We start from the raw sequence: 9,310 nt of genomic DNA, 5'->3' as shown, positions 1-9,310 counted from the left end.
CCTTCCCTGCAATTACCTCGATCTTTGTAGTAACCAATCTGTTTCTTTGTGCTGGTTTATCTTCAGGATCACTTTTTTGGAAAGACTTGCCCCTCCTGGAAAGGCCTTTCTGCTGTCACACGAGCATCCTCCTTTCTGTCCCTATTTCTGGGCCAGCCTATACTTCTAAAATAAATGGCATATGAGTGGGGATGTGTCAGTTTTCTCTTTTTTCATTTTGCCTCTGAACCACGAGTTCTTTTACTCAGAGTTTGGATTAAAACGCAGAAGACGCCAGGCTTTTCTTATCATTGATGTTTATAATTTTCTTATCTATAGCACAGCTGCACAGGATGTGCTTCTTAGTTAACAAGGTGGAAAATGGCCTCTAACTTCCAAGTTCTAACTTCCAAGGCCATTTAAAGGCCAAATCAACCAATTATGAAATGAAGTAATATGTTTTTATTTATGATCCATTACCTATTTATTCATGACCCGCAGTGTGGGTTTTTTGACCCAATACCAGAACAGCCAGATTTGTGAAGAAGGAGAAAAGATGAAGGAACAAATCCACACCCAAAATCCTCCATATCATTACACATATATATTTTATTATATCCCAGAAACCTAAATTCTCTAAACCCAGGGTTCCAACAGGGATGTGGTGGGGAAAGTCACTCACAGGCAGACTCACACACAGCTCACTAGTCCAAAACTCTGGATTGTTTTTAAGACACATGGATGGTTCCAGAAAGGGAAAATACTGGATGGGATGGAAACCAGTGCAAAGTAAGTGGGAAAGTACTCACGTGAACTTTCAGTTGCCAAAAAGCAATTCCAGGCAAACAGCCTGGATTCCTCTCAACACCACAATTGTACATCATGTCCTACCACTATGTCCAACCCTACCCAGTGAGGAGGATGAGCAGACTACAAGCCCAGAGGAATTATCCAGTGATCCTATGAAACAGAGCTAAATCAGGGAAGCTCACAACATGTCTGAGCAGGGAAAAGTGAGTATCAGCTCAAAGAGAGTTGGATATCAGGCTCAGGGATCCAGGACACACCTAGGCCTGCAAGGATGTACACACAGCTCAGGTTCTACCTGTTGGAGTGGAGACAGAGAGCAACAGGCATTGTCCAGGAGGAGAAAACATGGATTGTCAGGAATTCAGGTCCTTACAGCTGCTCATTTAATCTGTTTATCACCAGAGGCTAAGCAGGAACATGTTGTCCGGACCATATCAGTGGCCAGAAAAATGGGTGGAGGCATCTTTCTTCAAAGGCCAAGCACTTCTGTGCTCCCTGTCATCAGGTACCCCACACCTGGGAACACTGCCAGCAGCAAAATGATGCACCTCACAAGTCCCCTTGATTCCTAAAGGAGGGCACAGAATGCTGGCCTTGCACTGATATGGACATTTTCTGTTCAGGACCATGCCAAGAACTGTCAAACTCATTCATCAGCTGCCTCTGTACAAATGGCAGCAGCATTCACTGGCCAGAAGCTTGGCAGGGCTTCAGAGCACTGACCTAGAAGTTAAAGGCTCTTTGTTTATCACTAATCCCTGGAGCTATGCAGTCCCAAAGCCATTCCCTTTCTGCGCAGCACAAGACCAGCTTTCACAGCCCTAGCCTGAGCCCAGTGAAGTCAACAGAAAGGCTGTCATTGTCTCTGGTGACCAAAGCACTGTCCCTGGATTCTGCAAAATGAGACTGGCTCCTGCTTTTGTTGAAGTCAATATAAGTATTACCAGTGGGCACTGCTGAATCCAAACAGGGCCCCGGCGCGTGTCCCTCAGAAGTCTGAAATCCATGATCGCCTTTTTCTGAGCATTTCAGAGAATGCAGGATAAAGGGTTAGATTTTCAGCAGGTTTTTAATATTTTTAGGTGTCTTTTATTCCCAGCAGGACTTCTTACAACCACACTTGGATCATGTACTCCTTTCTCCTACTCCCACATAACCCTTTTTGAAAGCATAGCATCTCCTAGAAGCTCTTCTGGTGTGATGTGAAACCACTGCCTGGGTATAGTAACACCTTTTCTAGTGAAAAACTGAGCTGGGAAATGGGAGACCAGGCAAATAAGCATCAGCTAATTGTTTGAAACCATCCAAGAATCTGTTTTTGTGGTAGAAGCAAAATGCCTGGGTTATATCCCGGAGCAAGGCCCCTCCTGGACTGCTGGGATCTCCTCTGCTCTCAGTGTCTTTGTGTCATTAATAACATCACTGGTATTGTTTGGTCCTTGATAAAAACTATAAAGATTCTCAGATTTGGGGGGAAAAAAAAATTCAAACATGAAGCCATGAAATCCTGAGCCAGGGATCCAAGAGGAGGATGAGTTGCCTTCTGGAACTGTCATCTTCTCCATATTGACCACAAGGAGAACCAAACTACGTATTTTGCACTACGACCTTGCCCTTTCATTGACAGAACCCAGAGGAAAACTGACCCACAGAAAGCAAACCCATCCCACTGACCATGGCCAACACAAGGTTAAGACACAGTGTTTCAGGCCAAATTTTTCAGAGCCTTCCTCAATTTTGGATAATTATTGCCGGTAAAATGGCTTTTGTAGGTCTAAGCACCCAAAAAGTCTTCATATTGTTATTTTCTACGTTAAAAGAATTGTTTTCATTGGAATTTTGAATGTTCAGAAATGACAATTTGCTTCTTATCGATTAAGGTTATTTTTATTCAGAAAAAGGCTGAGTGGGACATTTCTATGCTGAGTTCACTTGGTTTAATGCACCAGCAGAAGGGACCAAGACAGATGCTGGTGGAGGACTGAAATTTCCCTTTATGGCAGTAGATGGAGCTACATCCTCAAAAATATTCTTTTCCAGACAGGAGAACCCAGAAAAGGGGTTGTCCTGATCACATCTCCCAAAACTTCATCCAGGGGGGGACTGGGACAAAAGAGATGAATAAGCAGGGGCAGAAAGAATGAAGAAATTTCCAGGACTGGGATCATTACCCACTTCCCCAAGGGTTTCATTTACCAGACATTTACAATGGGAGCTGTAACCCCCCTTCACTCCATCCACTGTAAAGTGTTTTAGTTTTAGAAGCAAAATTCCCTGTGTTACATCCCTGAGCAAGACTTCTTCTGGACTGCTGGAAATTCCTCTGCTCTCTGTGTGTCATTAATAACATTAATAACATTAATAACAAGAAGAAGAAGAAGAAGATGATGAAGATGATGAAGATGATGAAGATGAAGATGAAGATGATGATGATGATGGTGAAGAAGAAGAACCAAGGCCAAAGAACTCATTTGTTGCACATCCAGGTGTTTGAATTCCTCCACAGCCTGGCTGCAGTCAATCCTCGGACCACCAGTCTTCTTCCAGAGTTGTTTTATTGTCTCCTGTTCAATGGAAGAGCTGAGATTCTTCATTAAATTCCAGGGATTCATCATTTAATTGCCTATTAAATTACTTTATTAGCCTATATCTTCAATGTCCAGATCTGGAAGACCCTCCTTCTCCTGCCAGGGACCCTGAGCTCTTGGCTTCTTCTCCTTTCCCATGCAATGGTTTAAGTCCTGAAGATCTTTTTAGTTTATAAGGATTAAAACCTCCTCTGGCATGTGTTCGTGCTTCATCTTCAGGACTCCATAAATTCCTTCAGCATTACCCTCCAGACCTGCTCCTCCCAAGTTTTCATCTATTCTCTCCAGAAGAAGAACAGAGAGAGACTCCTTCCTCTCCCCCACACCGACAGAAGCCATAATTTTGAATATTATTTCCTTGAAGTGGTCGAAAACTGAATAATTGTGTAAGCACAACACCTTATTATTTATGGGCAGGCAAATCACAGAAAGACATTTTAATAATACCGTGTTTATCATCCCAAAAACCTCGGCAACGTTTCCACAAGACTGAGCAGCTGCAGCCCAGAGCCTTCAGGTTCTTGGGAAAGGCATCCACGAAAATGTAAATCCATCTCAGCCTCTAGCAGAGCCTAAGCTGGGTGGGGCAGGAGGGAAAGTTTGTTTATTATTTCTAAATCCATTTTATTCTAACCAGGGCTAAACAAACTGTTCCTGGATGGCAGAGCCTGCCTGGATTTGTTGTTTGGAAGCTCATGGTCGGATTTTCAATACCTGTGAGCTTCCAGTGGGGCTTTCCCTCTACCTCAGGTTCTAATTTGAATTCTTTGGTGCCTTGTACGGAATGATTTCATGGCATAGACCTTCCTTCAGTGGGGGAATTGCTACATTCTCTGTCTTCCTTTGGGCTACCTTCTTTCATTAAACTCCTTGGAATCAGTACATTTGAAGCCTTTTTCTCTCTGCCAGGTTCAGTTTAAACAGTCTGTAGCATCCCAAAGCTATTGGGGTGGAAGGACTCACCTCAGCTGTCCAGCATCCTCACAGCTAGAAATCGGGAAAGGAGCTGGAAAAATGTGAGATTTTGACAGGCTTCAAAAATGAGGCAGTTCCCATGAATGTGTCAGTGTCACCAGCCTCACAGATTCCAGGAAAAAAAATTAGATTTCCTGAGATAAAAGCTGCTGTTGCCTGAGCGTCTGCTTCAGCTTGCATACCTGAGATGCTTCTGTTTTGTGCACAGGGAGACCCTGGCAGACTGAATTGCCCTTCTCTGGTGTATTCCTCCCTCTCTCCCCTTACCCCTGCCAAGAAAGCAGGAGTGAAGTGACCACTCCCTGGTAATCAACCCACATCTCTTCATTTAAAGGCAGCATCAGGCTTCTGTAGCTTTTGATCTGACCTGCAACATGTTGGGACTGGGCAGAGGGAACTGAGCTTCGCTGCACTCATGGGGAAAGCTGGCAGACATGTGCTTTGCTCTGTTGGCAGATGAGTAGGGCCAGGGTCCGAGCATGGAGACAACTTTGAAGGAGCTACAAGTCTGCAAAACACTCAGGCATGTCCAGCTGGGAGGCTTTTCAGTGCCCTCCAGCGAGGTTTTGGATGCTGCTGGGGAGAGGAGCCAGGTAAGAGAGGGAAAGCGCTGGTGTTTTTCAATCATTCCACCCACCACGGAGCGAGGCAAGCGCCAGGAACACATTTCATAACATCTCTGATGTTTTCCCCTCTGCAAGAAAGAGCTCTCAGTTGTGGTTCTCACACTCAGATAAGATCACAGGGTGCAGGGGCAGAGGGGGGGCACTGACTGGAACTATTGTAACTCGCACCGAAGCTCCTCGGTCTCAGGTAGGAGCCACATGAGAGAAACATGTGCCATGGGAATTCAGGCAGGAGGGGCACTGGGGCTGGATCTTGTTTATTGTTCTTGCCTGTGCCCGGCCTGGAAGGTGAGGGGGAACTCTGGAGGACACCATGTACCCTGCTCCCTTCCTGTGTCCACCCAAAGGCAATTTATTCTCAAGCTGAGCCATGGCCCCAAAGCAAAATAAATTCCCATGTTGGGCTCCACACACAGAGTACACTGCAGCTAAGGAAACCTTCAGTGCAAAATGCTTCCCATACAGGAAATGTTGATGGAAAATGATGGACAAGGGCTTGTCCCACATTATTGGCATTCCTGGCTGTAGCAGGGGGTTTCTTCTGCCCCTAGGAGGGGTTTCTATAAGGTTCACACTCTTGTCTTACCTTCAACTCTCCCTTTTGGGTTTCCCCACCTATGTGGCTTGTGCCCACAAAGCTCCCTCTGTCCTGGAAGGACTCTGGATAGTTTAAGAAGGTCATGAGAAGGACTGGGAAGGATCCCTGGCTGTGGGGATGGGCTGTGTGCCCCATAACTCTGGTTCCCCTCTTTCCCAGGCCTGGGTCTCATGCTCTTGGTGTCACACTGAACCCCATGTCCCAACAGGAAACTAAGGTATGTTGGTGGTGACCAGGGCTTCAAGCAAACCACAAATGGTACTGAACACCATTCTGTGTCTACAGGACCTGGGTCTTACTCATGTTGGATCAGGTCAGTGCCTTAATATCTTCTGGAAATAAACACAAACTGCAGAAATTCATAAAACTAATTGAAAATGGAGCACTGGCAGAGAGGATTTCCCCACTCAAACTCACTTTGTCTCTTGAAAATATTCCTTGGGGATGTTCAAAATCTCTTTTTTTTTTTCCTCTTGGATTTAGAGGAAGAGGGAACAGGCAAGAGAACTGGAGATATTTATCCCTAATTATCTAAGCAGAAGAATGAAGATTAACCTCTTGCTGTCGTAATCTGAAGAGAGGGACAAGAATCTGTCTGTCCTGTACATTTTTCAAAGTAATGCAATGGAGGTGGTTTGCTCCTGTCACCTCCTTACCTGTGATGAGCTCATCAAACCAACCCCTCACAGATGTCTTCTGCATAAAAACCACCAGGGTTAGACACCCTCCACAGCCAGTGAAACACTCCTAGCACACAATATCTCTGCTACACATCTGTGTTTGGAAAACTGAATCGAACATCATGATCAATAATCTGGGCAGTGACATAACTCACTCTGTGTCAGGCACCTTCATGTGACTGGTTGGATCCCTGCCCAGATTCTGTTGTCTATTTTAACTAAATCTCCTTTGGGCTCCTAAATCACAAGGAGACACCTCTGGATGCCTGCACTGGGTGCCTGTATCACTAAGAAGAATCTGATCCCCGAGTTGGCTTTGTGAGGTGGAAAGAACAGCATGGAACACTTCTGTGGTCTCTGAGCTCCACAGAAAGGAAGGAAAAAAAGGTAAATGGAAATTTCTCCTGCCTTGCCATTGGCCCTGGGATTTGCAGGTCCCTCAGTGTTCTGTGGACACAACAGGTGGGCTCATCACCACTGTGAAAATAGAAGTTGTTTTTAAACCAGATTAGATGATCTTTAGGGTAGGTTGTGTTATGCTATTCCAACATGACTGTGCAACAGCCCAGTGTTCCTCCTTCTTTGAAACGGCAGCACCAAGGAAAATACATTTATATTCTCCTACTTGGAAATGTGTGGAGCTTAAATCTGGAGAGGTGAAACTACATAGAATCACTGAATGTCCTGAGCTGGAAGGGACCCACAAAGACCATTGAGTGCAGCTCCTGGCCCTGCACAGGACAGCTGCAAGAACGACCCCCTGTGCCTGAGAACAGAGCTGCACTTTTCCCAAGGGACATCCAGTTAGTCAGAAATGGTCACTTGGTTTCTACGCAGGCAGTGAGGACAAGGCAGATGCTCCAGGCACCCCAGACTGTGGATAACTGTGAAAACTGCTGTCAGGTCTGCTGGCACATCACACCATAACTTGTATCTGAAGAACAAGGACCTGCATTTGATTCCTAGCTGCACACCCTGTCCTGGGCTGATCTTCTTCACCAGAAAAATGTTTGCAGGCTGCTGGGTTTCGGTATGTTCAAGTGGAAGAGCTACACTGCACCAGCCCTTGGGCACCAGCTATTGAAAAGCAGCCCTTCTGTTTATCTGATCCAGCTTTTACCAAGACTGCAACCCTCCTTCTCAACAGGATGGAATTTGCTGGCACTACTGCCAGCCTATTCCATCTTTTCAATAATTGCCATGCCCGTGCAGCATTCCAGGGTGTTGGCAGATGCTCTTCAGAGTAGGAGGGCATTGCTCTGCATGCCTTTGCTTTCATTAAAAAAATTCCCCAGAATTATTATATTATCTCCTATTCCCAAAACATGACTGGAGAGAGTTATTTAGGGTGAGCTGTATTACAGTGTTCTGCCCCAAAGAACTAACCACTGCTGAATTGTTCATGATTCGTTTATTGGGAATATTGCAGTCAGAGATCCCTGTCTCCCTACATGCTAGTCAACTAGAAAGAAAACACTTGAAACACATATATCCATCACCTAAAGCATGTACAGCCTGAAAAAAGATGAAATAAAAAAGAGAGGAAAGAAAACAGTGTGTAAAAGTTCAAAATTATTTGCTTACAAAAGACTTGGGGCAAGTACAGAGAAATTCAAGGGCAAAACTGATGGTTTTACTTGTATTTTCTCAACCCAAAACTTTAGGAATTGGTTTTCAGGGCAGGTCTTTAGCAAGAGGGAGTGGGACAAAGTACAAGTATTGTTTAGGTTTTGTGACTCTTTTGAACTTTCAAACTTAGAACAAAGTGTAGCCGGATATTTTTTGAAATTGGGGGTATCACGAAATATTCCTCCATGCAATTTAAGACATTGTTTGTACAAGCTAGATGCCCTGATTGATTTCTTTGACTTTGTAACTGAATGCAAGTCTGTGTTATGCAAGCTTTAATTATTCTTATTTGGAAACAATTTTCTCTTTTACTTTCAGGGTTCTTCGGGGAATAGGAGGCAGCTCAAAACAGCAGGGTTTGCCAAAGCCAAAGCTAAGAAAATCTTCCAAAAAGTTTCACTCTGTTCTAAGTCTGTGTAGCAATTCTGATAAACTTTAATTTTGGCAGAAAAATGAGTCTTCTCCTAATCTTCTCTTGGGTATCAAATATTATCCCAGCACCATTGCTTCAAAGTAAAGCTTTCTGGGTATTTAGTACACATGAACACTTCAGGATCCAACAGTTTCAAGAGAATAACATCAAGTTCACTGAGATTGGAGAAGCAAACATATTAACCTCAGGGTTTACACATTTCACAAGAAAAATAAAGAAGTGAAAAATGTCCGGCTGGCTGGAAATTCAACCGGAGTTGAATCCTAGTTTAAGCCTCTGCACCAAGGACTTGCCTACACTGGAATTCTAGTTGAAATACCATTCTGCTATAGCCACACTGATTTTGGTATATGAAGCACTTCTGTATACGTCAGCAACATTTATTCTAAATGCCATGAAGACGTTTCCCTGAGATAGTAGAATCATGAGTATTTAATCTTTCCACTTTGAGCTGTGCCATTCAGCAGAATATGAACATCCTACAGCTCTGGGACAGGTTAGCCTTCAAGATCAATAGATAGAGAGATGATATTTTTAATTTGAAGGTTTCACTCCAGATTCTTCTTCAGACCCAAATGAATATGGTGACAGGCAATAGTTTTATTTTTTGTACAAGATGAAGCTAAACTCGGCTGAGCTTTCAGGTTGTTTCCTTGTTGGGTTTTTGGTTTACTTTTTTTTCTATTATGAAATTCATAGAATCACAGAATGGCCTGGGTTGGAAGGGATCTTAAAGTTCATCTATCCCAAACCCCTTTCCATAGTCTGAAGCACGTACACAGCCTTGCAATCGGTCCCATCCCTCAAGCACTCTACTCCTAATGGCATGAAAGCAATTTTCTGAGGAAAGCTATGGCAAATGGGAGCACTGGGAATGTCCTAAAGGTTAATCAGCTTGCTTTATGTCAACCTCCATCTTGTCCACCAGGTCCCTGTTGCACATCTGGGCATTGTGCCTGGAGGATCTGTCTCTACACCATTGCTGGGGGAGT

Source organism: Corvus cornix, chromosome 1A (genome assembly GCF_000738735.6).
Source record: "Corvus cornix cornix isolate S_Up_H32 chromosome 1A, ASM73873v5, whole genome shotgun sequence".
Classification (NCBI taxonomy): domain Eukaryota; kingdom Metazoa; phylum Chordata; class Aves; order Passeriformes; family Corvidae; genus Corvus; species Corvus cornix.
This window is presented reverse-complemented; position numbering follows the sequence as displayed.